Source organism: Magnolia sinica, chromosome 2 (genome assembly GCF_029962835.1).
Source record: "Magnolia sinica isolate HGM2019 chromosome 2, MsV1, whole genome shotgun sequence".
Classification (NCBI taxonomy): Eukaryota; Viridiplantae; Streptophyta; class Magnoliopsida; order Magnoliales; family Magnoliaceae; genus Magnolia; species Magnolia sinica.
The window spans coordinates 10,807,345-10,834,352 of record NC_080574.1 but is presented as its reverse complement, the minus strand read 5'-3'; the positions used below and the strand labels follow the sequence as shown (position 1 = coordinate 10,834,352).

At 40.1% G+C, this 27,008-nt stretch overlaps 1 protein-coding gene, 1 long non-coding RNA gene and 1 other non-coding gene across 7 annotated transcripts in view; 2 read left to right on the top strand and 1 right to left on the bottom strand.

The window, feature by feature from the left end:
• Positions 1-27,008, top strand: part of LOC131234590 (uncharacterized) — a 49,141-nt gene that overhangs the window by 5,358 nt on the left and 16,775 nt on the right. The gene's annotated exons all lie outside the window — the stretch shown is intronic.
• On the bottom strand, positions 3,420-6,272 carry LOC131234616 (uncharacterized). Of its 4 annotated transcripts, none has more exons than XR_009165740.1 (3): positions 4,926-6,272; positions 4,685-4,811; positions 3,420-4,583 (listed from the first exon to the last, which is right to left on the bottom strand). It is a non-coding gene; the product is annotated as an uncharacterized LOC131234616 (long non-coding RNA). The 4 variants fall into 4 exon arrangements; XR_009165738.1 differs by having other exon boundaries at positions 4,930-6,272; XR_009165739.1 differs by having other exon boundaries at positions 4,685-5,009; positions 5,940-6,272.
• Positions 15,860-15,965, top strand: LOC131238381 (small nucleolar RNA R71). The gene has a single exon (XR_009167784.1). It is a non-coding gene; the product is annotated as a small nucleolar RNA R71 (small nucleolar RNA).

Below are 27,008 nucleotides of genomic sequence, written 5' to 3'. Positions count from 1 at the left end.
TCCCCCATTTCAGTTCAATGTAGAAGGACGAACCTCTCTCTCTCTCTCTCTCTCTCTCTCTCTAGTTTCTTCTCAATTGTTAGCAACAAAAAACTGAATTTCAACCTTGCAGGAAAGACCTATCTCAACCATACAATTATAACAAAGCAAAAATATAAATTACCCCTAACACAAGTTATGGATATTTGAATTTTCGCCATATAAAGCATGATTTTGGCAGAAAATTGCAAAAAATTAATTTCCTCCAAACCCATGTTTTAGATGGTGAAAATTCAAGTTCCCTTACATAAAGTCATCTTGCTATACTCATAGCATTTCAGTAGTGGGACCCATCAAGGAAGGGGGATATAATTTAAGTGGTCCAAGTTGATAAACACATTCACAGATTGGGGTACAAGGCATAGTTTACTATCAGTCTTCTAATATATTTCGAGTCAACCAGTTCATCGAAAACCTCATCAATGAATCATAGCCCAAGTTGCACATGGTTAGCATGTGGGTCATTCTACCAGTCTCGAGTCACCTCACTTTTATATATATATATATATATATATATATATATATATATATATATATATATATATATAGTTTGATGAGAAGATTCCTCCAAACTCCAAGAACCACCACCATACCCAACCAAAATGTGACGGGCCCTTAAAAAACCCAATTAATCTATTTTCGCCTTGCAAAGAAAAACTACTCTTCTCTATTACACTTAAAAATATAATACATTTTACCAACTAATTCATTCTTCTCTATTCTCAGCAAATAAATAAATAAATATAATCCCCCCCTTTTAAGAAAACCTTTATACTACGCTTGAAAGCCTAATTAATCCAAACCATTCAGTAATCCTCCTTGCAGTCATATATGCAAGTACTAACCAATGATAGCCAACTATAGGTAAACATATAGTCCATTTTCACAGCCATTTTCTCCTTAAAAATCATCGAGCCCTAGGCACTCTTAAGCTCTTAAGGTGCCTGGTGTAATTACCCTAAATTTTAGTGCACTAAAAAAATTAAAATAAATATTTAAAGATTTTATTTTTAAATAAAAAATAAAAACAAGTCAATAGTTGAGTTGGTAGAAACATTCTTAGTTGAGAGACAGGTTTAGGAATTGATTCTTTAAGTAGTAATAATAATTTATTTTTTTTATCAAATGTCATAAAAACAATTTTAATTCAGGATAAGGGAGGATGAGCTCATCCTATCTTAAGTTTTTTATTTTTTATTTTTTATTTTTTAAAAAAAAGGGATATGGAGAGATTTCTGCTTAATAGAAAAAAAAAATAGGAAGCCCTGAAGAATAAGAGAGATGAGATTTTAAAAAGGCTTGATCAGGTAAGTTCTAATCGTTAGATCTTTTTAATTTTTTTTATTATATTGTTAATTTCTTCTTGATCATATAATGGATGGTGTGGATTATCCACACTATCATTGTATAGGTGTGTAGAGTCAATTTTAATAAAGTGATTTTTTTATGATTTCAGACCTGATTAGTAATATTTTAGGAATATATTGAATGGATAGAATCTAATTGTGTTAAGATAGATCTGTACGGATTATATGATCCCTAAGGCCAAAATATACAAAGGCCATAATTTTCATATCAATCTGACCATAAGCCACATTAGTCAGATATAAAAGTGTTTAATAAAGGAATCTTAGATTTTTTCGCAAGTGTTGGTATTACTTTGCGTAGAAGGTCGAGATTGGCCATCGGTGTATGTGTGGTTAGATCCATACCATCCATCTAATGTGTAGAGGCAAAACATGGTAATATCTCAAGAATCTGGTTGATCCAATCATCCAGTGGGCCACCCCAATTAATTATTTGACATTCAATTTTAGGATTTTAAAAAGAAAATCTAAATCTTAATAATTAAATTTAAATAGACATAATTTTAATTATTTAATCATTTAGGGTTTGACTACTTTGGATATATATCAAGGTGGGCCCCACCATGTAAAATAACTATATGAATAATAATGTTGCTGATATAATTGATAGGATCTCTGAATTCAAACAAACTCATTTACCTTGTGGGTTTTATACTATCAGACTCATGTGAGTAACCCAACTTGTCTCATGATTCATTAAAATTAAAATAAATTGTTTGTGATTGTTTAATTGATTAATATATTAATTTGAGTATTTTGTTATGATAATTATACGCTAAATTCATACATGAATATTTTGATCAATATGCAAAATATGAAAAATATGCATTTACATATTATTCATCATTCATTGTATTTGTGTAATGCATGGTCGATCCTAGGGGCCGTCCTTGGAAGAAATGTCGATCCTGGTAGAGCGTTACCAGATACGAGCTATACCCAATCCTACAGAAAGGTGGAAGCCTACCCAACGGGTGGATGTGGGTTGACGACCTCCAACCTAAGCAGATGGACGATCATCCCATCTGATGTATTCATACATCATTTGTATCCATATCATTGTACATCCATTTTTATGTTATTTTAATTATTATGATTATGAACCATGCTGGATTATTTCACTAAGCCTGACCAGCTTACCTTTTTATTGATGAAAAAACTATATAGAGGAGCTATTAGCAGATGATGTGACGCAAGAATTGGAAGGATGCACCGTAACTAAATATAAAACATGTGAAACATGATCGTACTTATCTGAAGATGAAGTGACGACATTAAACCATTTCTAATTACTTGCTAGTATAGTTTGATTAACTTAAAATGCATATCGGTATTGATTTTGAGATTTTAAGAAATTATTTAGATTTATTTCATTGAAACAATGTTAGTATGGAATAAACACTACGCTAAAATCATGAATTTGCGACGGACTGCATCCGTCATAAAACTAAATAAACGACGGATTTCGTCCGTTACTTGGTCAGTCGCTGTTTACTGGGTCATTTTTTTTCTCCATGGACTACATCCATCGTAAAACTAAATAAAATCCGTCATTCAATCTTCGACAAATAAGGTCAATCGCAGAGTACTGACGGATAAGATCCGTCGCAAAAAATAAAAATCCGTCGCTGAAATTCAAAAAACCCATCCGAATTATTCGTCATTAAAAATATTTGCGACAGATAAGGTTAGTCGCTAATGTGAGGAGAGCGACGGACCTTAATTCCGTCGTCCATCGACTTGTTCAAAAATTAGCGACGGATTTGGTCCGTCGCTAAAATAGCTTCGAATTTTTTAAAAATTGCTAGATTTGTTTGTATATATATATATTTTTTTTGAATATTACACCTGATAGTCATTCAAAAAATAATTCACACAATTGTACACCTGATAGTCATTCAAAAAATAATTCACACAATTGTTTAATAATATTATAATCAATCAAGATTAAACATGTGCGTGCATGTTTCATCCATTTAACATTCATCAAGACAATAATCCACACAATACCCATAAAACAGTTAACAGTCTATTTAATGTTTTCAGACTATAAATGCACATGAATGTCCATTTTCCATTCGACAAATGTTTATCGCAATACAACTTTCCATGCAGCCACAACCTGATATAGCCAAACAGGCAAAACCGTACAACTAATAAGTAACAATTTTTGAAAAAATTTTACCTTTGAAAACCTTAAACCTGTTGTGCCAAACTGCACCAATTGAGAACCTGTCTCCAATATAATCCTTTCCTGGAGGTCAGTAGTTGTCCAAAAGTCTCCCTAGTAAATAGTGTTAGCTTCGGGTGGAAATCCTTAATGAGGCATAATGTATCTGCAATGAAATGCCGCTTTTTGATTAATTCAACCTGTAACATGTACCAGACTAAATATCGATCTAAGAATCCAAAATTTTGTATCTGATCACTCTTTATGGAAGAGATCTGTTTCATCTAGAAATTCTGTTTCATGCTAATTGCAGATGCCCCTACATTCACTAATTACACAAGCACGTGAGAATCTTACCTGCATTTTAGCAGGGCCCATCGGATCAATGGTCTGTATTTCCCGACCTCCCAACAAAGATTACCAGTTGAGAACTAAGTGCTCGCGGATTCCATACACAATCCTTGGGGTTGAGAATGCTAAAACCTTCACAAAAATCCGATTCTAAGATTCCCAACCCATTTATCACAAAGGAGCAACATGATCTTTGGCCTGAGTATATGTGCAGTGTACTAGGATTTTTCTCATAGAAGTATAATTTTCCTTGATTAGCAGACCAACATCAGTTTTTGGCCCAGGGCATGTGCAAAGTGTACACTACCTGATGAATGAGCTGGATTTTTGACATGTATACCATCTAATGGACAGAACAATGGTTCACTCATGTGTGGATGGATCCATTTCTGGACACATTTTGGTCCCCAGAGAGCAATCAACATACACAGATTAACCTCGATCATATAAATCATGGAGCGATCCGTGATTTTATTGTTCTTTTGCATACTTTGAATTATTTCCTAAATGCAATGCACATGCATTTAACTAATAGCATCTAGTTATGAATATTGACTAGAGGAAGGCATAATACTTGCCTTACGAAGCTCAAGTTTTCCACCATTTTCTGTTGTAGAACATTTGCATGAAAGAGTCACTCCATGTTTGTCAAGCACCTACATTAAATAACCAAAAAAAAAAAAAAAAACCTTTGAGCATTACAACATCTATTCAATGGAAACTAGTAACAAAGTAGCCACAGAGGCTAAAATAATACCTTCACATGGTAATGCTCTTTCTCTGATGCATTACCAAATTCATTCTTGGGACAACCAGATCTTCAACAGCTAGCATATATTCATCAGGAACATTTGTATAAAATGTCTTCCTCACTTTAGCTTGAGCTGGAGAACAGTCACATTCCCCAGTGTCAATGGCAACCCCAAATCAACTTACATTGATGATGTTATCAGAAAGATGGAAATAAGAAATGAGAGTATCCATGTCTATTTCCTAACTGACTTAAGCTGATTTAGGCCGCTTTTGGATGCACAAGTGAATTGAATTCCAAACAAAGATTACTGCCACTGCCCATAGGTAAGCTGATAAAGAGTCACCAGACAAACCAAAAACAATAAGAAAGGATCCAGCCAAATTAGAATATTTAAGTGTCATTAAAGAGAAAGGAAGTCCCTGCATGTTTATAAAAATCACGCATTACCAACCAAGCATGTGGACAGCACAAGTGTGGAAGTTAAAAGAAATGCCAGTTCGAGAATTAAAAATGCCAAGTTTCATTGCTGTTTTGCTTGTAGTTTTCATCCTGTTAGCTCCTTGTAGTTTTCCTTGGTCTAGTTTCAACATTGTTTACCATTTGTTATGCAGGAAAGGCCTCACATGTTTCAATTTGTTCCTAACGGAATAGTGTTATATTGGATGACATAATACCACTGGATGAAGAAACAAAACATCCAGTGTATGCAATGGATGCAATTACATTACATGGAAGCAGTTATTGAGGAATCCATGGCTTGATTTTGGCTAACAACTATCGTTTATCTGATGTCCATCTTACATAACAATTAGCTATTGGGTGTGAATCTCAAGACTGGGTTCAATCCATGGGCTTCTAAGCTCAGTCTATAACCCTGTCCAAAGTGGTTTGGACTCGGCCTCTAAGCTCATTCATTAGCTACAATCTCTCACTTCCTGTCATGGTTACCCAGAGTATGCCGAGTATCAATCATTAGAAAAAATTTCTGAATCATAGGTAAAATTGGGATTGTCCAAAATACTCCTATGAATGAAGAAAAGCTCCCCAAGTTAAAAGGTGTAAGAAAAGCTCCCCGAAAATCTTGAGGCCACAATTGCCACATTAAAGGTGATATTCAAAAGAAAATTAAAAAGAAAAAAATAAATAGTTAGTTTGCAATCTCACGCAGTGAATAATGGTCATATCTGATTTGTCTAGAAATTTAAGAAAAATAATTTTAAAAAACGGCTAAAGAAGTATTATCTGTTATAGCTTATACCTGGCTTCTAAGACGGCCTCCAAAAATCTGGTTTATGAAGTTGTTAGCATGTGAAGATGAGGGCTCATCTTGCAGTTTCAAGTCCACGTAGAAACTGTGAAGCCTGTCCAGCATGCACTGGAAGAATTCATGAGCATCTTCCTGCCAGTATCTTTGTAAAGAAGAGGATTACCGGTGCGAAATTGGCTTCAAATCAGTTTTAAGAATTCAACTAGCACATACTCCAGCAAAACGAAAAACTGCAAAATTCACTTCATGTTCTTAAACACAACAGATTGTTTAAATCAAGCTATAAGAATGCTTCTTAGATTATAGCTACAAAATTGGCTTCAAATCAGTTTTAAAATAATCATATTTAGGCCCCGTTTGTTAAATCTGAAGTCTAAAGACCGGATCTGAAATCTGAAGCCTGAATCTGAAATGTGAAGTAAAAAAACTTGTTTGGTAACTATGGCTGAAGTCTGAAAATTAAGTACTGACTTTGAAACAATCTGTTTGTTAACAAACATCCGAAATGTTTGAAATATGTTAATTTGACACATTTGCCCCTATCTATCTCCTGATTGGAAATGCTTTATAAAGAAATTATTTTTTATTAAATGAAAATAAAATTATTCTATTTAATCCAAACAAACTACAAAGTACTTAATAGAAAATTAAAATATCATTATTCATAAAAACAGATAAAAAATTAATGATTTGTATATATAAGTGTGGCGGCAATTTCTTCTCGATGAGCCCCATATAAGCTTCCAACGCAGGAACTTCATGCGAAGAGGAGCGGATGCGGAGTTCCTGCTAAAGCCTTTTGCAGGGAACTTAGGTGGGACCCATCGTAATGTTTGTCAGGAATCCACTCCATCCATCCGTTTTGTGAGCTAATTTTAGGTGATTAGACCAAAATTGAGTAGGATCCAATACTCAAGTGGGCTGTATTAAAGGAAAAGGTATTTAGGGAAATTCCTACCATTGAAACACCCCTAATTCGACAGTGATGTTTACATGCCATCCAAACTGTTCATAACGTCATTCCTAATGGAATGAACTGAAAACACAAATATTAGCACGATTTAAAACTTTAGTGGCCCCACGAATATTTCAACTGTGGACCATGGACGTTTAGTTATCACGTTTTCGGCCCACCTGAGCATTGAATATGGTTCATCTTTGGCCTCATTTCCTAAAATGAACTCACAAAATGGATGGACGGTGAGGATTTCTCACAAACATCCCAATGGCCCCAACTGCGTTCCCAGCGCAGGAACTTCTCGCGAAAGGCTTTCGCAGGAGATCCGTCCAAGACAGAAACGGATTGGCTACTCTCCATCCACCGTGGTCGGTGCTCTGTTAGCTCCTCCATGATGTATGTGTTTCATCCATTCCGTTCATCCATTTTTACAGATAATTCTAGTGCTTCACACCAAAAATTAGAGGGATATAAATCTCAGGTGGACCACACCATAGGAAAATAATAATGATTGGATATGCATCATTAAAATCTTCCTAAGGCCTACTGTACTGTTTATTTGAAATCCAATCTTTTTATTAGGTCATACAGGCCCAAGAGAAGGGAAAAAACAAAGATCAGCTTGATCCAAAACTTTTATGGCCCCCAAAAGGTTTTTAATGGTCGATGTTCACACCCCAAGAGCAGGGTTGTGATGTAGTAATAAACTGGGTAAGACCGAGGTCGAATCCACAGGGACTGATACCTGTACGTTATCTGAAACCAAGTAGAACTAGAACTAGACTGAGATGCGATCTAAACAAAATAGAATTTGAGAAATAATTGTGGAATAATTATCTAAAACTTTAAGGAATTTAGAGGAAGGAAACTAGGGATTCAGAGGATCCACTTGTAGAGATCAGGGAGATCTTATGCCACTATCACAAATTATGAAAATTTACTGAACTGCCATTGATATAGCTTTCAAGAGATGAAAGGTGTATGAATTAGAATGGATTCCATCACCAAACCATGCCCAGGAGACAAAGCTAACAACAGAATTAAACTAATTACCAACCACATCAACATGCTATGAAAATCAAGAAAAAAAAATGGTACTGTCATCGACCATGCCCAGGAGACGATGGTGAACAACAGGGCTTCCTGACGTCATACACATAAAAAGAGTAGGAACATGCTCAAAGTCATCGCAGACCCATTGTAATTTCAGTCACAACAGACCATTAAAAACTAAAAACATTCCCCTTAATCAAACTATAATCAAGGTCGTTCATAAATTAAAATCAATTCAATGGCACAAAGTAAAACCTCCCCTCACACCACAAGCTTCACCCCTTAGCCCTAGCTAAGGGGTTTAGCCCAACATGGGTAGGCTAAATAAACAACAAAATAAAAAATAAAAAGGGGAAGAAAAGAACATGAAGGAAGAAGAGAAAAAAAAATCACTCCTTAACCTTGCCAAACCCAACCGATGCTTTCAGCGAGCACGAACCAAACACCCTTGCTCCCTTCTGACGTGCAGCCAACCAATCAAACACCCTTGCTCCCTGCTTCTCTTCCCAACCGTGCACAGCAGCCGCCCCCTTTGTTTCTTCCAGCCGTTCTCTCTCTCTCTCTCCCTCCCGATAAATCCAAGACCCCTTCGTTTGATGTTTATAGCACTGTCCTCGGAGAGTCCTACCGGAAATAGGATGCGGAGACTCTCCTTACGCAACAAGGACCGGTGGAGAGCTGGAGTCCGCAGACGAGCCAGCTGCGAAAAAAAAAGTCCCTCCGCTGCGCAGTCCGGGATTCCGGTCTGGATTCTTATTCCTCTTTGCCTTCTTTTCAAAAGGACAGTGTCCTTTAGGAGATTTTTGGCCCACCTACCTGATGAACGGTTCGGATCAGCCGTCCGATCGCCCCTAAGGGCGCACAACTCGCCGCGAAAACCGGACAGCGTCCGGCTGCGAAACAGAGTGCGCTATGCACTTTCGCTGTCTGATGGTGGGGCCCACATCGCTTTTGTTTTGGGAAATCCACGCCGTGCACTGCATTCTCCTCGAAAAACCGTTCAGGTATGACGCGTTATGGCTCGAATTTGGTGTGGCCCATGGACTCTTCATATCACCGTCTGTCATATGTTTGAACGGCTAGAATCTGTGTATGGTTGCAGGAGACAAAAATAGACACCTAGGCGAGGGTCACGCACCATATCTGGAGTTAATGGACGGTTTGGATCATGGAGATACATGATAGATGGGGCCCACAAGCGGAACCGACGGTCGGCAGCGTTGCGTTGCTGCGTAATGAGAAAAAAAATAAGTTTGAGTCGGTCAGCGCCTGCTGACCGACGGCCCTTTTTTTTTTACGTTCGTCCGGTGTACATATGCACCTTGCACGTGCACTGCATGTGTGGGTCCAATGGTGATGTTTGTAAGAAATCTGCTCCATCCATCTGTTTTGGCACATAAGTTAAGGCGTTGAGACCAAAATTGGAGTATATCTAGATATCAGGCGGGGCCCACATAATGATTAAAGGGGCTGATCTATCCGTTGGGCCACTTCCACAGTGATCCAGGAGCTGAAATTTTACATGTACGGTTCATTTATGGTCCTCAGGCCACGTAATCGGATGGTGAAAACCCTATGATCTTGCATTCGGGACACTTTCAAGCCGCTTGAGCTTCAATTTCTCGATTTCCGCGCCCCTGGTGTATAATTCCGTCGCTCTTGGTCTTCTAGAGTCCGTTCCTTGCCTTGGTGCTCCTGGAGCGTCAAATTCATGCATTTACCACCCTTTTTCAGTCCATGCTTGTAAAAACACTCTGCATTACAAACACAATTAAATCAGGTTATTAAACGGTATCATGCTTGTAAATTCATGCAATAAATGGGTCTGATATGCAATATTTGACCCTCAACACAACCCCCAACCAGCATTTTGCTAGTCCCGAGCAAAGTATGCGAAAAATAAGTTGAGAATTACAGAACAATTTATAAACTCGAGTGATTTTTGCAGAGTAATCTAGATATGAGAATTTGTTAGATTCATGACTGTTGGATATTGTTTTCTCCTAGACTCCAGCACACGGTAAACTCATAATCAAGTTCAAAGTATTATTCCATTAATTAGAAAAATTCTAACCATTGAGATCTATGAATGTATAGTCTAATCTCGACTTGTTAATATTAAGATCCACCTCGATATTTAAGGATATCATTGGTAACACTAAGAGAAATCACGATAACTCAACTCGGCTTACACATTATCCTTTTATTCTTTTAATTTTTTTATCTTTTTATTAGAAGTAACGCCAAGAAGAGGGATCAGATCCCCACCTATAGGGAGCAAACCTAAGGTAAAGACTGTACACCAAACTTTTTCATATATCATTCATGGGGAATTAAATCTACACCTATAGGGAGCAAACCCATAGTGTAGTTCTTTTTTATACCCTGATGGCCAAATCTTTTAAGCTGGCTTTTATCATGCTCAGTGATTGCCAAATTAACCCTTCAGTTTCAAACTGAAATGTGTAAGCGAGATGTGACATGTGAAATCATGACTCAATCAATGTTTACAACTTCTAATCATGGATTAATAATTCACTTAACTGTGAATTCTAACGAGCAACTGAATCCAAGAGTAGTAATTCACCAACATTCACTTATCTTGTAATTCTAAATCCAGGATGGCCATCAAAATCACTTCGAATGTACAAGAATGTTCAGAAAAAATTTTAAAAATTTTCACAATTTTTTTGTAATTTTTTTGCTCAAGATGAAGAAAACACTGATCTCAAGATGAAGAAAACACTGATTAGGTAACCTAATCTCCCACCCCCAACCAAAAATATACATTGTCCTCAATGTAAAAGAAATAGGCATGCAATGCACATGGGACAAAAATAGGTAAATGAGAAGTGATGAGAAGATAATACCTGAAAGGATCAAGAGGCTTTCTATAGCTATGTACGTAAAAAGGGGGTCAGTACAAGAGAGGAACCAACAAAAGTAAAGACAAAATCCTACCTATACCACTTTCGTAGGTGCTCTCGATTGCATTTAGCGTATGCAACAAGCCTTTAAACCCCTAGGTTACCCCTAGTGGACGAGTTGTAGTCTCGTGAGGGTTTGCAGCAATGTTACCCACAAACATTGAACTGACTAATGAAAAAAATGACATAAAATGAAGAACTGGGTTGCCTCCCAGGAGCGCTAAGTTTACCGTCTTGAGCCCCGGACAAATAAAGCAACTACCCTAGTCCTAAGAAAACGGAAACCTACCTATACCTCCATCAGACTAGGAGATCAATCCTGGTAAACAGGATCAGTGAGAGGCATGGACATGTCCTCGAATCAAATTTCTCGACAAATGGCTTTAAACGATGTCCATTTACTTTAAACTCCTTGCCATTGTCGGGATCTCTTATCTCGACGGCCCCATGAGGATAAGCGGTAACAACAATGTAAGGGCCGGTCCAACGAGATCGAAGCTTACCCGGAAAGAGATGTAATCGAGAATTATACAAAAGGACTTTCTGGCCTGGTGTGAATGATTTTCGTAGAATATGTTGATCATGAAACGCCTTCATCCTGTCCTTGTAAATTCTCGAATTCTCGTATGCGTCGTTCCGGATTTCTTCAAGTTCATTCAACTGAAGTTTGCGTAGCGAGCTAGCGTTGTTCAAATTGAAATTTAGATTTTTGATCGCCCAGTAGGCTCTATGTTCCAACTCTACAGGCAAGTGGCAAGCCTTCCCATAGACGAGTCTAAAGGGAGACATTCCAATAGGGGTTTTAAAAGCAGTACGGTAAGCCCATAAGGCATCGGTCAATCGAATTGACCAATCCTTACGGTCAGGGTTAACCGTTTTCTCCAAAATGTGTTTGATCTCCTTATTAGAAATCTCAGCTTGCCCACTTGTCTGTGGGTGGTATGGGGTGCTCACCTTATGAGAGATACCGTATTTCTTCATTAAACTCTCGAATGGCCTATTACAAAAGTGTGAGCCCCCATCACTAATGATGGCTCGAGGTGTTCCAAATCGGGAAAGGATGTTCTCTTTTAGGAATTTAATGACCGTGCGATGGTCATTATTCCGACACGGAATCGCTTCGACCCACTTAGTGACGTAGTCTACGGCAAGCAAAATATATAAATTTCCAAACGATTGGGGGAATGGTCCCATGAAATCGATGCCCCAGCAATCAAATGCTTCGATGATAAGGATGGGATTCAAAGGCATCATATTTCGACGGGACAATGCTTCCAATTTCTGACAACGCTCACAAGCTTTGCAAAACTCATGAGTGTCCCTAAACATAGTGGGCCAGTAAAAGCCACACTGCAAGATCTTGGCCGTGGTCTTTTTAGCAGAAAAGTGACCACCACAGGCCTCTGAGTGACAGAAGGAGATGACGCTCTGATGCTCATCATCTGGTACACATCTCCTTAGAATTTGATCTGGGCAATATTTAAATAAATAAGGATCATCCCAGAAAAAGTTACGCACCTCGGTGAAAAATTTCTTCTTATCTTGCGCAGTCCACTGTGTGTAGGAATTGTAGCAAGATATTAGCAATATCCGCCAACCAAGGTGAATGGGAGACTCGAACAATTGTTCATCGGGGAACATGTCATTGATATGAGTCGCCTCAAGGGACTCAGAGGTATTAAGGCGAGAAAGGTGATCGGCCACTACGTTCTCTACTCCCTTTTTATCTTTAATTTCCAAATCGAATTCTTGGAGTAGAAGGATCCATCTTATCAAGCGGGGCTTAGAATCATTCTTAGAAAGAAGATACTTCAGTGCCGCATGATCTGTATATATAATGATCTTGGATCCGATCAGGTAGGACCTAAATTTATCCAAGGCGAACACTACGGCTAAGAGTTCTTTTTCCGTAGTCGAGTAGTTCACTTGGGCAGGATTTAGAGTCCTACTTGCGTAGTGAATGACGTAGGGCTTCTTGTCTTTTCTCTGGCCTAGGACCGCCCCAAGAGCATAATCAGAAGCGTCGCACATAAGCTCAAAAGGAAGGTTCCAGTCGGGTGGCTGCATGATAGGTGCAGTGGTTAATGTGCCTTTAAGCTTGGTGAAAGCTTCCTGGCATTGCTCAGTCCACTCGTACAGAACATCCTTTTGAAGAAGATTACATAATGGACGAGAGAGGAGACTAAAGTCCTTTATGAATCGCCTGTAAAATCCTGCGTGTCCTAAGAAGGATCGCTCGTCTCTGATGTTCTTGGGTGGAGGTAGGTTAGAGATAAGATCTATTTTTGCCTTATCTACCTCGATTCCTTTGGATGAGATGATATGTCCAAGGACAATTCCTTTCTGAACCATGAAATGGCACTTCTCCCAATTGAGTACCAAGTTCTTCTCCTCACATCTTTTCAGCACACATTTAAGACTTTCCAAGCACTTGCTGAAAGATGGACCATAAACAGAGAAATCGTCCATGAAGACCTCTAGATATTGCCCTACCATATCAGAAAAGATACTAAGCATACATCGCTGAAAGGTGGCAGGGGCATTACATAGTCCGAATGACATCCTTCGATAGGCAAAGGTGCCGTAGGGACATGTAAATGTGGTCTTTTCCTGGTCTTCAGGGGCTATCTCTATCTGGTTGTAGCCCGAATACCCGTCAAGGAAACTGTAATAGGAATGACCAGCTAACCTTTCCAGGATCTGATCAATGAATGGTAAAGGGAAGTGGTCTTTCCTCGTGACGGTATTCAACTTCCTGTAGTCAATGCACATTCTCCAACCAGTAGTGACTCTAGTTGGCACGAGTTCATTATTAGCATTGGCTACGATGGTGATTCCGGACTTCTTAGGGACCACTTGAGTTGGACTCACCCATTGACTGTCAGATATAGGGTATATAATACCCACGTCCAGTAGTTTAAGAACCTCGGCTTTAACCACTTCCTTCATATTTGGATTTAGTCTACGTTGTGATTGCCGAGCGATTTTTGCATTATCCTCAAGATATATGTGGTGAGTACAAATCGAGGGATCGATTCCTTTGAGGTCCGCTATCGTCCATCCCAGGGCTCCTTTATGCTCAATGAGAGTAGATATAAGCATACTCTCCTGTTCTTTCCCCAGGTGGGCAGAGATCACCACCGGGTATGTCTCATCTTGACCCAAATATGCATATTTCAAATCAGAGGGCAAAGGTTTTAGGTCAAGCTTCGGCGGCTTGAGGTTAGACGGTAGAGGCACTACATCAGTTTGTGGTAATTCTTCAAATTGTGGCCTCCATCGGTTAACTTCAAGTACCGGTGCAGTATCAAGCAAGGCGCACGTCTCCCTAATCATGTCATCATCAAAATCATGAGAGTGGGCCAGGCACGACTCTCGAGAGTCAGAGGAAAAGGTCAGAGGTGTCGTATCTTCCACGAAAGAGTCAATCATGTTAATGTCGTTGAAATCGTCATCATCCTCTGAGTTTCTCGTTATTGAAAAAATGTTTGACTCCAATGTCAAATTTCCAAAAGACATACTCATGACACCATTCCTGTAATTGATTGCATTTGAGGTAGCAAGGAATGGGCGACTAAGAATGACCAGAATTTGAGTGCTCATGTTACTGATGGGTTCGGTATCCAGGACGATAAAGTCTACAGGGTAGTAGAATCTTTCAACTTGGACCAACACATCCTCAATTATCCCTCTTGGTACACGAACGGAGTGATCAGGAAGTTGTAGTGTGGTTAGGGTGGGTTTTAATTCACCCAACCCTAACTGTTTGTATACCGAGTAGGGAATCAACTCGACGCTCGCTCCTAAGTCAAGAAGTGCGTGATCAATTCGATGGTGCCCGATTACACATGATATGGTTGGGCTACGGGATCCTTGAATTTCTGTGGCACGTCTTGCTTGAGGATGGCACTCACTTTCTCGTCAAGAAGATTTTCTTTTGAATAATTTTCCGTCGGTCGTGCATAAGTCTTTTAGGAATTTGGCATATGAAGGTATCTTTTAACGACATCAAGTAGAGGAATGTTGACTTTCACTGTTTCAACACCTCTAGGATATCCGAGAGTTAAGAGAGGTTTTGGTGAAACCAACCGTTGGGGAATGGAGCAACCGGCTTCTCTAGAAGTTCCGGTTCCACTTTTTGTGGGGCATCTGGATCCATCATTGTTGTCCTCTTGGTTCTTGAGGCTTTTCGGGCCTAACCGGAAGAGTTTTATCAATGATCTTCCCACTCCTAAGAGTGGTGATGGATTTAGCATGCCCCATCGGATTTGAAGAGCTGGGATCATTATTCTCGTACTGCGGTTTAGGATTGGGGAGAGGTTGTGCAGGAAATCCCCTTTTCTATAACCGTCATACGAGAATCTATCTTTTGTATAAAATCTGTAATTTCTCGCATTGCCTGAGCCAACTCTTGTATGGGATTTTGAACCGGTTCCTCTTGAGGTTTCACTTAATTTGGATTTTGATTGAAGAAACCTGGAGGAGTCGCCGTTTGTCCATTTCTCCAACTAAAGTTTGGATGATTTTTCCAGCCAGGATTGTATGTGTTAGAGTTAGGTCCAGTAAAAGGTCTTTGATAGTTATTTACGGCATTGGCTTGTTCATTCAACACTCCTCGGAAGGCAGGTATTGTAGGACAGTTTTGAATGTTGCAATCACAGATGCCGCAAACAACTTCATTAACCTTATCCTTCTTTCCTTCCATGGCCTCAACTTTCCTTATGAGCGTAGTCACTTTACACTTGAGATCATCCTCTTCTTTGAGATATAATCCACCTTTCTCCTTTGATTGAGTTGGCCTAGGCGTGGTGTTCGACTTTGGGTAATAGTCCCAAGATTGTGTTCTGTCGAGGTAGTCCCATACCTCGTTGACATCTTTATTAATGAATTCTCCATTACACATTGTCTCGACCATTTGGCGCATGGAAGATGTCACTCCATCGTAGAAAAAATTTGTAATGCGCCATGTTTCAAATCCGTGTTATGGGCATGAAGTGACCAAATCTTTGAACCTTTCCCAACATTGGAAGAATGTTTCATCTTCCTTTTGGGCAAAGTTCATGATTGCTTTTCGAGGGTAATCGTTTTATGATGTGGGAAGAATTTTTTTATAAATTCCCTCGCATGTCGTTCCATGTGCCAATGGATCAGGGACACTGAATGTAACCACGTCTTAGCTTTCTCCTTTAAGGAAAAAGGAAAGAGTTTCAAATTGACCTCTGATACATTAGGAAAACATAATGTAGCTATTTTTCATCGAACTCTTTCAAATGTAAATATGGACTTTGATTCAAGTCCATGGAATTTGGGAAGGAGTTGGATAACTCCGGCTTGATGTCCATTTGTCCTGTTTTTTAGGAAAAATCATGCATGAGGGCGTACTCACTCCCGGGTTGTAGAAAATCTCATAAAGTACGAGGGGGGGTGCGTTGCACCTCATTCTCATCTTGGGGTATCCTCCACCCCGGGTGGAAGTAGAGGAGGTTGGTGTTCAGCCATAACTTCAGTCAGGGGATTTCGATCGGTGTCTAGTCTGCGATGGATAGTCAACCCCTCAACCATTCCTCTCAGTCAAGAGACGTCGAGTGTCGTCACGGGCCCACTTGGGCATGAAAACACTCGCAGCCCTCGATTAAAAACCTAATCCTAAGAAAGAAAATCTAGAAAGAAAGAAAGAGTTGGAAAGAAATTACCAAATTGGAGTCCTAAGTTAAAAACCTGCAAAATAAAACAAAAATAAGTTAGATTCCTAAAAAGAGAAAAAAATAACAGGAATTTTTTTTAAAAGAAAGTGGAGATTTCTAAGATAAATTAGGAAAGATCTAAACTAGAAAGTAGATTATTAAAAGAGAATTGAAAAATAGAAAGTAGGGAAGGAGTGTACCAAATTAGAGATTTCTATCTTAACGGCCTACAAAATAGGAAGGTTAGTTCCTAAACACATATTCTAAAAATAAATTAGGAAACAAAATCAGTTTCTAAAAGTGTTGGAATTAGAAAGTTACTAAAAAAAAAAAAAAAAAAAAAAAATTAATTTCTAAGAAGGGAAAGAAATAACCTAAATTCTAAAAATATGAAAAAGTAGAGAGATTAGGAAGGGATTACCAATTGAGAAACTTATATCCAGATCCTATAAAACAGGAAACAAGTTAGTTTTGAACTCAAATAAAAATAAATAAATAAATAAAACTAAGGTTAATAAAATCCTAATCTTAAACTAATCCTAAAACCAATTAATTTCAGAAAATCGTAACTATCAGTCCCCGGCAACGGCGCCAAAAACTTGTTCACACCCCAAGAGCAGGGTTGTGATGTAGTAATAAACTGGGTAAGACCGAGGTCGAATCCACAGGGACTGATACCTGTACGTTATCTGAAACCAAGTAGAACTAGAACTAGACTGAGATGCGATCTAAACAAAATAGAATTTGAGAAATAATTGTGGAATAATTATCTAAAACTTTAAGGAATTTAGAGGAAGGAAACTAGGGATTCAGAGGATCCACTTGTAGAGATCAGGGAGATCTTATGCCACTATCACAAATTATGAAAATTTACATTGATATAGTTTTTAAGAGATGAAAGGTGTATGAATTAGAATGGATTCCATCACCAAACCATGGCCAGGAAAGTTAACAAAGGAATTAAACTAATTACCAACCACATCAACATGCTATGAAAATCAAGAAAAAATGTCTGTCATCCGACCATGCCCAGGAGCGATGGTGAACAACAGGCTTTGACGTCATACACATAAAAAGAGTAGGAACATGCTCAAAGTCATCGCAGACCCATTAATTTCAGTCACAACAGACCATTAAAAACTAAAAACATTCACCTTAATCAAACGATAATCAAGGTCGTTCATAAAGTAAAATCAATTCAATGGCACAAAGTAAAACCTCCCCTCACACCACAAGCTTCACCCCTTCGCCCTCGCTAAGGGGTTTAGCCTAGGATAAATAAACAACAAAATAAAAAATAAAAAGGGGAAGAAAAGAACATGAAGGAAGAAGAGAAAAAAAAATCACTCCTTAACCTTGCCAAACCCAACCGATGCTTTCAGCGAGCACGAACCAAACACCCTTGCTCCCTTCTGACGTGCAGCCAACCAATCAAACACCCTTGCTCCCTGCTTCTCTTCCCAACCGTGCACAGCAGCCGCCCCCTTTGTTTCTTCCAGCCGTTCTCTCTCTCTCTCTCTCCCTCCCGATAAATCCAAGACCTCTTCGTTTGATGTTTATAGCACTGTCCTCGGAGAGTCCTACAGGAAATAGGATGCGGAGACTCTCCTTACGCAACAAGGACCGGTGGAGAGCTGGAGTTCGCAGACGAGCCAGCTGCGAAAAAAAAAGTCCCTCCGCTGCGCAGTCCGGGATTCCGGTCTGGATTCTTATTCCTCTTTGCCTTCTTTTCAAAAGGACAGTGTCCTTTAGGAGATTTTTGGCCCACCTACCTGATGAACGGTTCGGATCAGCCGTCCGATCGCCCCTAAGGGCGCACAACTCGCCGCAAAAACCGGACAGCGTCCGGCTGCGAAACAGAGTGCGCTATGCACTTTCGCTGTCTGATGGTGGGGCCCTCATCGCTTTTGTTTTGGGAAATCCACGCCGTGCACTGCATTCTCCTCGAAAAACCGTTCAGGTATGACGCGTTATGGCTCGAATTTGGTGTGGCCCATGGACTCTTCATATCACCGTCTGTCATATGTTTGAACGGCTAGAATCTGTGTATGGTTGCAGGAGACAAATATAGACACCTAGGCGAGAGTCACGCACCATATCTGGAGTTAATGGACGGTTTGGATCATGGAGATACATGATAGATGGGGCCCACAAGCGGAACCGACGGTCGGCAGTGTTGCGTTGCTGCGTAATGAGAAAAAAAAATAAGTTTGAGTCGGTCAGCGCCTGCTGACCGACGGCCCCTTTTTTTTACGTTCGTCCGGTGTACATATGCACCTTGCACGTGCACTGCATGTGTGGGTCCAATGGTGATGTTTGTAAGAAATCTGCTCCATCCATCTGTTTTGGCACATAAGTTAAGGCGTTGAGACCAAAATTGGAGTATATCTAGATATCAGGCGGGGCCCACATAATGATTAAAGGGGCTGATCTATCCGTTGGGCCACTTCCACAGTGATCCAGGAGCTGAAATTTTACATGTACGGTTCATTTATGGTCCTCAGGCCACGTATAGAGTTTTGAACTGATCGGATGGTGAAAACCCTATGATCTTGCATTCTGGACACTTTTCAGGCCGCTTGAGCTTCAATTTCTCGATTTCCGCGGACCCCTGGTGTATAATTCCGTCGCTCTTGGTCTTCTAGAGTCCGTTCCTTGCCTTGGTGCTCCTGGAGCGTCAAATTCATGCATTTACCACCCTTTTTCAGTCCATGCTTGTAAATACACTCTGCATTACAAACACAATTAAATCAGGCTATTAAACGGTATCATGCTTGTAAATTCATGCAATAAATGGGTCTGATATGCAATATTTGACCCTCAACAGTCGACGCTCATTCAACACTGTTTCCTGTAATGTGGCCCACTTGAGATTTCGATGTACCTAATTTTTTGTCTCACATATGAAATGATCTGAAAAAATAGATGGATGGCATGGATGAAACACATACATCATGATAGGGCTCACAGAGCATCAACCACCAGCCATTAGCCGGTGGCAGTGGGAGTAGCCAATCCATTACCGTCTTGTGTCCAGGACGAGTGCAGAGTCCGCACGCGGATTTCCTGCGAAAGCCTTTCGCAGGAAGTTCCTCCGCAAGGATGCTGAGTGGGACCCACCGAGATGTTTGTGTAAAATCTCATTTTAGGACGTGAGATCAAACAATAGATGTATATAACACTCATGTGGGCCACACGAGAGGAAACATGGGGTATTTAGTGAGAACCGTTGAATAACTCTTTTGGCCATAAAGTTTTGTATCACGCTATATTTTTAGTGTTTTCACTTCATCCCATTTGGAATGACGTTATAAACGGTTTGGATAGCATATAAACATTAAGATGGAGTCCAGGAAGGTTTCAACGGTGGGAATTTCTTTCCCTAGTTTTCCATCTGGTGTGACCCACTTGAGTTCTGTATTCACCTAATTTTTGGTCCCATGTATTAAAATGAGCTCTCAAAACCGATGGACGGAATGAATTTCTATCCTACATTGCAGTGGGCCCCACCCAGCCAGCATACTTGCGCAGGAACTTCGTGCGAAAGGCTTTCGCAGGCCGCAGTGTTCTACAAGGACGCGGATTGGGTACTACCCCCGCCCGTCCCTAGCTCCGAATGGGTAGTTCTGTGGGTGGCCCACCGTGATGTATTTGTACATCCAAACCATCAATCCCTTTTCTCAAATTATTTTAAGGCATGACCACAAAAATGAGGCAGATCCAACGCTTAAATGGACCTACCAAAAATATCAGCGGGATAATGATTTTCACCATTAAAAAATTCACAGGTCCCACTGTAACGTTTATTTTCCATCTAATCTATTTATAAGGTCAAAAATATCTATATGAAGAGAAAAAACAAATTTCATATTGATATGAAACTTCTGTGACCCCAAAAGGGTTTCAATGGTAGACGTTCAATCCCCCTCTGCTTTTTGCAATGTGGTCTAGTTTTTCTTTAGATCTGTCTTATTTTTCAGTTCAAGCCTTACAACGAGGTCGAAAAATGGATGGACGTTTTGGATATAACAAATAAGTCATGATGGGAACCACAACTTGCTGACGTCAATACACTAGCCAATCCACTTCCCAAATCTCAATCCTTTGCGGGCTCCCTGATCCGCTTCAAACACGGAATGCATCCTACCCTCGCCCAGACGGTCCGGGCAGAGATCCGTATGGCCCACCATGATGTAAGTGTTTTATATAAGTTGTTTATTATTTTTCTTATATTATTTTAATATATGATATGAAAGATGAAGCAGGTCCACAGCTTGAGTGAACCACACCAAAAGGATGCTACAGTGATAATGACATCCATCGTTGAAACCTTTCTAAGGGCCACTGTGATGTTTTTTTACCATCCAACCTATTCATTAGGTCATGTAGACGTGGATGAAGTGAAAACACAAATATCGACTTGATCTGAAACTTCTCTAGCTCTCAAGAAGTTTTTAACGGTGGATGTTCAATCCCCACCTTATGATCCAATTAATCATTGGACCTGCTTCTTTTATTGGATCACACCTTAAATTATCTGAAAAAGTTGATGGATGGTGTGGATCAAACACATAAATCATGGTGGGGCATAAAGAAGTTTCACAAGTTAAAAGTTGATTTTGTATTGCGCAAATAATTTAAAAGAAAAAATTTCCGTCGTAACTTGAAAAGGGATACTTTTGGAAGCAAAAAAATTTCGTTTAATGAAAAATCTTCCGCGTTCACCATTAAGCTAGACTCCTATTGAAAGAATTCAGTGAAAAACCACTTAGTGCTTTCCATCTTCCGCGTTAACAAACACCACTAAACACGAAAAATTTTCCCCATTCCGTGTTAAGTGCAAAAATTCAGCGTTAACAAACACGGCCTTAGTTTAATTGATGCTTCATAATAGGATTGAAATTCAACTTGCAATAAGTTCTAAAATCATGAGATTGAGTTTAGATAAATTATTGGTACAGGTATAGATTATAGATTATAGAATGCAAACCAAACAAAAGCTCATGATATTTAATGATTAAGCAATCTAATATGGTGTAAATTTCATGATAGTTGGTGCAAATAAACACACCTGAGCAGGTGGGCTTGGATGGAACAATCTTTCTGCTAGAAATCATTCTACAACTAGCCACTAGATGTGTTATTGAAATTTAATCATGATTAAATATGGGTTCGAACTTCTGAAAATTTACTAATACATGCAGTTCATACTAAAGAAGAGATCCTATGACAGCCCAGCCCAAACCAGTGTTTCCAGACTTGGTAAACTGAGAATACAATCATCATTTCTGAAGACTGGGAGAATGCAGATCTTCAGAAAGTAACAGAGGAACCACTGGCTGATCTGATAGATGCATCGCTCCCTTTAGCACAACTGAACTAGATATGGCAGAGCTTTGTGTTTGTGTGTGTGTTTGTTTCTTTCAATCTTTCCTACCATTGATAAAACAGATACATCTCTGGTCATTGTCAGAACTATAGTTTTCATCAATATCTACAATGTGCAGATGATAATGGCCAGGGTGTTTCATGTTGTAATGCAACATGTGAATACAATAGTGGTCTTTGGATCCTGCATCTTTGTTGAAATGAAATGTCTAGATATCATAGATTGTCCAAGCACATTTTTTTAACAGACTATAAAGCTCAGCTATCTTCTTTTCTCAACAAGATTGAAATTGATGTGGGCATTATAAAACTCAGCTATCTTCTTTTTTAACAGACCCTGTTTTGTCGTAGTGTTCCTAATTAACAAAAACTCAGTAGGGCTCTTCCCACACATTTCCAAAAGAGGCATGAACTTTTTTTCTATTTGAGGTTTTTATATATATCTAAGCAGGTTGTTCATTAGACTCACTTTTGAATTGCACCGCTCCTAAATTCGACATATTTTGACGAAAGTTGCTCATAAAAAATGGAATTGGAAAGCATCCAAACAAGTATCAACTACCAAATTTGGGGATATGACTACAACTTGTTTTTCCAATAGTGCTCCTGCAAATAGTGCCAAAACCTGAAAGATATATTCTTCAACTTAGTCTTGTGATTATATGTGCCGGAGAGTGTCCACCACCAAATTATAAAAGCTTGTAATAATTACATAAATAAGAAAACGAAAAATAAAAGAAATCGACACTTTTTCAGGAATTTCATCTAAAATTTGATGGCTAGAAAACAACTTCAATTTGTTGAAAACGGTTTCCAATCACTAGAAAACAACTTCTACCAAATGGGAAAGTCTTATAACGGCTGGAATTTAGTTCGCAGCTGGAAATTTATTTCTCCAACAAGTTTTGTATTTCTATGATGCTTAGTACTACAATCAAACCCTGCTACCACCTATATTAGTGGTTAAAAGTTTATCGTGGACCAGTTTAATATTGATGAGATTGAATAATAGAATTAAAAGAGCCATTTATCCTTACATCACTCTACATCAGTGACAGAGATAGTGTCACGCCCTAAACCCGGAGATCGGACTCATAGGAATCCCGATTGCCGAAATCCGGTGCCGACAGCCTCCATAGTACCCCATTCTCAGCTCCCAGCGCCTATACACCAGATTCCGATCTTGGGATCCTACAAGGAGGATTTTCCAATGTACATTTATCTCGTAAGAAGCATAACTATGAGTTTACCCAAATCACAAAGGCAACATCATCATCACATATCCACTAATATAATCATTTGAATATAATGCTGAAAGGGAAATACATATGTCGAAAATTAAAGCTCCAGAAGTCCGCTGCATGCTCCAAGCTCAACGCAGCTGCAACCTATTGCCACTTGCACGCATCTATCGTGCATAAGCTTATAGAAAGCTTAGTGGGTGGTGAAAGTGTGTGCACAAAGTAAGTGCCAAGTAAGCAATATCAGATTAAGCGGAAGTACTGACAAGTCCATGAGTCATATAATATCAAGGCACGCAATGCAAATCAACTGTGCAAATGAGGAGTCAAAGAGAGCCAAATACTAGATTTCGAGGATACAATTCCCTTAAATCATACAATATCGAAATAAGCAAAAATATACTAATAAGTCTATAAGTGTCATCAGCCGTACCAAGGTTATGCGATGCAAGAGGTGAATGCTAACGGTCATATCAATGCAGAAACATAGCAACCCAAAATGCTAAATACTACGAATGCAATGTAATATGCAGTGCGAATGAAATGACCAAGCTGGAGTGAAGTTGGGATGAGAGTACGTAGTATCGCAGGCTATGGGGTCCATCACAAGGGACTTCTATCCAAACCAGTCTCATACCTAAATTTGAATAGCTAGACTCAATATAGTAAACTCTTGATCTCAAGTTAGTCGCGCGCCCAATCGAAATCCTGGCCATGCGAAGGTACACAACAGTTAGTTGCGCACCATCAGCTCGAGTGGATAGTGAATGAATGAGTATGTAATCTCTGCCCAATAAGTCAACATATCAGTACAGTTCCTCTCTGAGAAATCACCGGGGTCTATTACAATCCAAACCAGATTGCCGCCCCATCATGCGTAACAAGGTGAGTGAAAGATACCTCACTATTCGCCTGCCAATATCGGGCCCGGCTCATCGATAGCGGACCCATTCCTCGAGCTGGTCAGATTTAACCTAGCATTGCTCCCTCCTCTTGGGCAGGAAAGGCCGTACCCCCTTCCAACCGACCACGACACAGTGAAAGACGCGGCCTAACGGTATACGGCTCTCATGCACTCATGTATTCACTCGGTCTAGACGTTGGAGCAACCTTTGGAACCAAGAGGGTTCTGAAACTTTCACCCAAGGATATCTATAACACCCCATGTAGAACAGATTTTTGGTGTCCCGTCTAGCCATCCACGATATGCCTATGGAGGTTATGACCCTGATGTCGCTAAGGCACACAATGCAAGATGCATGAGTCATACAATCCAGCCATGCATCAACCTTGCGCATACCGTGCGCTCATGTGAGATAACATCTGCCTATCAAGGAGTCTCATAACAATCTGCCTAATGAAATATGCAATGGTCAACCACATCTCATAAAAAACATGCAGATGATGCGTATGAGCATGTATCATGATGCTATGCAGTCACATACTCATAATCGGTATCAATAACCGGCATTGACAATCGACTTCGACAATATGGACATTTAACCAACATTGCCCCCGAGGAATGACCCTCATAAATCCTAACATATAGTGGACCCATGACCTCACACAAGGGCCAAATATATAACACCATGGGTCTCACTCAAGAGCTTAATACACATCACGATGGGCCTTTCACATGGGCCTAACATATATCACAATGGGCCTCAAGTACAAGTCGCATATACACCATATAGGTCTCGATAATCGGCCTTGACAATTGAAATCGGCCTCGACAATCGAAATCGGAACTCGGACTCGACAATCGGAATCGGCAAATTGGTCACATCAATTGGAAATCGACAATTAGTCACGATAATCAGCCTCGATCACTAATCGGCAATCACCCACGACAATTGGAATCGATCAATAATCGGAATCAGCAAATCGGTCACGTTAATCGAAATCGACAATCGGTCATGATAAAGGGCCTCAATCGCTAATCAATAATCGGTCAAGTCAATCGAAATAGGTAATCGACCACGACAATCGAAATCGACAAATTGGTCACGACAATCGGAATCGACAAATCGGTCACGTCAATTGGAATTAGCAATCGATCATGATAAACGGCCTCGATCGCTAATCAGCAATTGGTCAAGTCAATCGGATCAGCAATCGGCCATAACAATCGAAATCGGTCAAGTCAATCTTAATCGACAATTGGCCACGACAATCGAAATCAACAAATCGATCACGACAATCAGAATCGATCAATAATTAAAATCGGCAAATCAGTCATGTCAATCGAAATCAGTAATCGTTCACGATAATCGACATCGATAATCAGGGTCAATAATCGGCACTGATAATCAGGGTCAATAATCGGTGTCGACCTCGATAATCGGCACCGATAATCAGTAGATATAAATAAGGCGGGGTTTATAGATGATGAGCCGATAAACCATAGTATAAAGATCGGCACTCGACTGTGGTTATATCAAATCTGATGACATGGGGTCATCCGTCTACGGCGAATGGGGCTCCCCTTATTTGGGTTAACTCACTAAGGAAATGATGAGAATGGGCCTAACAAGGCCCAAAGGAAGGTCGCAATGTGAACATCCAACTATTATTGCCCATCAATGTGGACATCTAACCAACATTGCTCCCAAGGAGTGGCCTACATATGGCTAAACATATAGTGAGCCCATGGCCTTGCACAAGGGCCTAATACTCGTCACAATAGGCAACAACCCATGAGACTCAATAGATCGCAGGTGGGCCTCAAATATACATCACAAGGGGGCTCATTCATGGGCCTCATATACATCACCATACACATCGCAATAGGCCGCATACCTGGGCCTTCTACACATCAAAATGGGCCATGCCTAAAAAAAGCCATAAATACACAACAGGTGGGCCCTGCACATGGGTCAAATGTATATAAGAGGCAGGCCCTGCGCATGGGCCATTAATACACCTCAATGGGCCATGACCCATGAGCCTCAGTACATTGCAAGTGGGCCTCAAATACAATAAGTGGGCCACATTAATGGGCCTCAATTACATCACATAGGGCCTTACGAAGCAATGGGGCCCATGGCCCTCATTCTATCTGAAATGGATGGGCGTTGTGTGTACATAATACATCATGGTGGGCCTCATACATCATCAAACGGGCCCTACCAAGAATGGCCAACGCGAATATAAAACATACATCAAGGTAGGCCTCATGGACCGCACGCATAAACCGCACACATTTCGACGGGTCCCGGTGTTCAATGGACAGTCACAAACATCATTGGTGGTCCCATGTCCAGTCCATTTGGACGGTGAGGATGCAACACTTACATCAATGAGGTCCAGCACCGTCCCACATATCTGGACGGTGTGGATAAAGCACACGCATCACATGGGCCCCACATCTGTTGGACGGCGTAGATAAGACAGATACATCACTGTGGGGTCCGCATCACAGACGGACGGCGCTCATAATACATACAAGGTGGGTACTCAAAGATCCTACCTGTCCCATTTAAATGGATGGACGGTGTGCAGATACAACACATCATTGTGGGCCCACTCGTCCAGAACGGACGGACGACTTAGATATAACACGTACGTCTCTGCTCTGCTGCGTCCTACAGCTGCTGGACGTCAGTCCAACAGCACCCTTGACGAATGACGTGGGTAGAATACATACATCAGGGCCCCACAGTGCCGTGCAAATGGTCCAGCACCGTCCAGATCATCTGGACGGTGTGGATGAAGCAAATACATCAAGGTGCAGCACCATACGGCAAAATAAACGGTCGGTGTTGATGCAACAACCACATCAGGGGGCCCACGTCCTTTGTAGATGGATG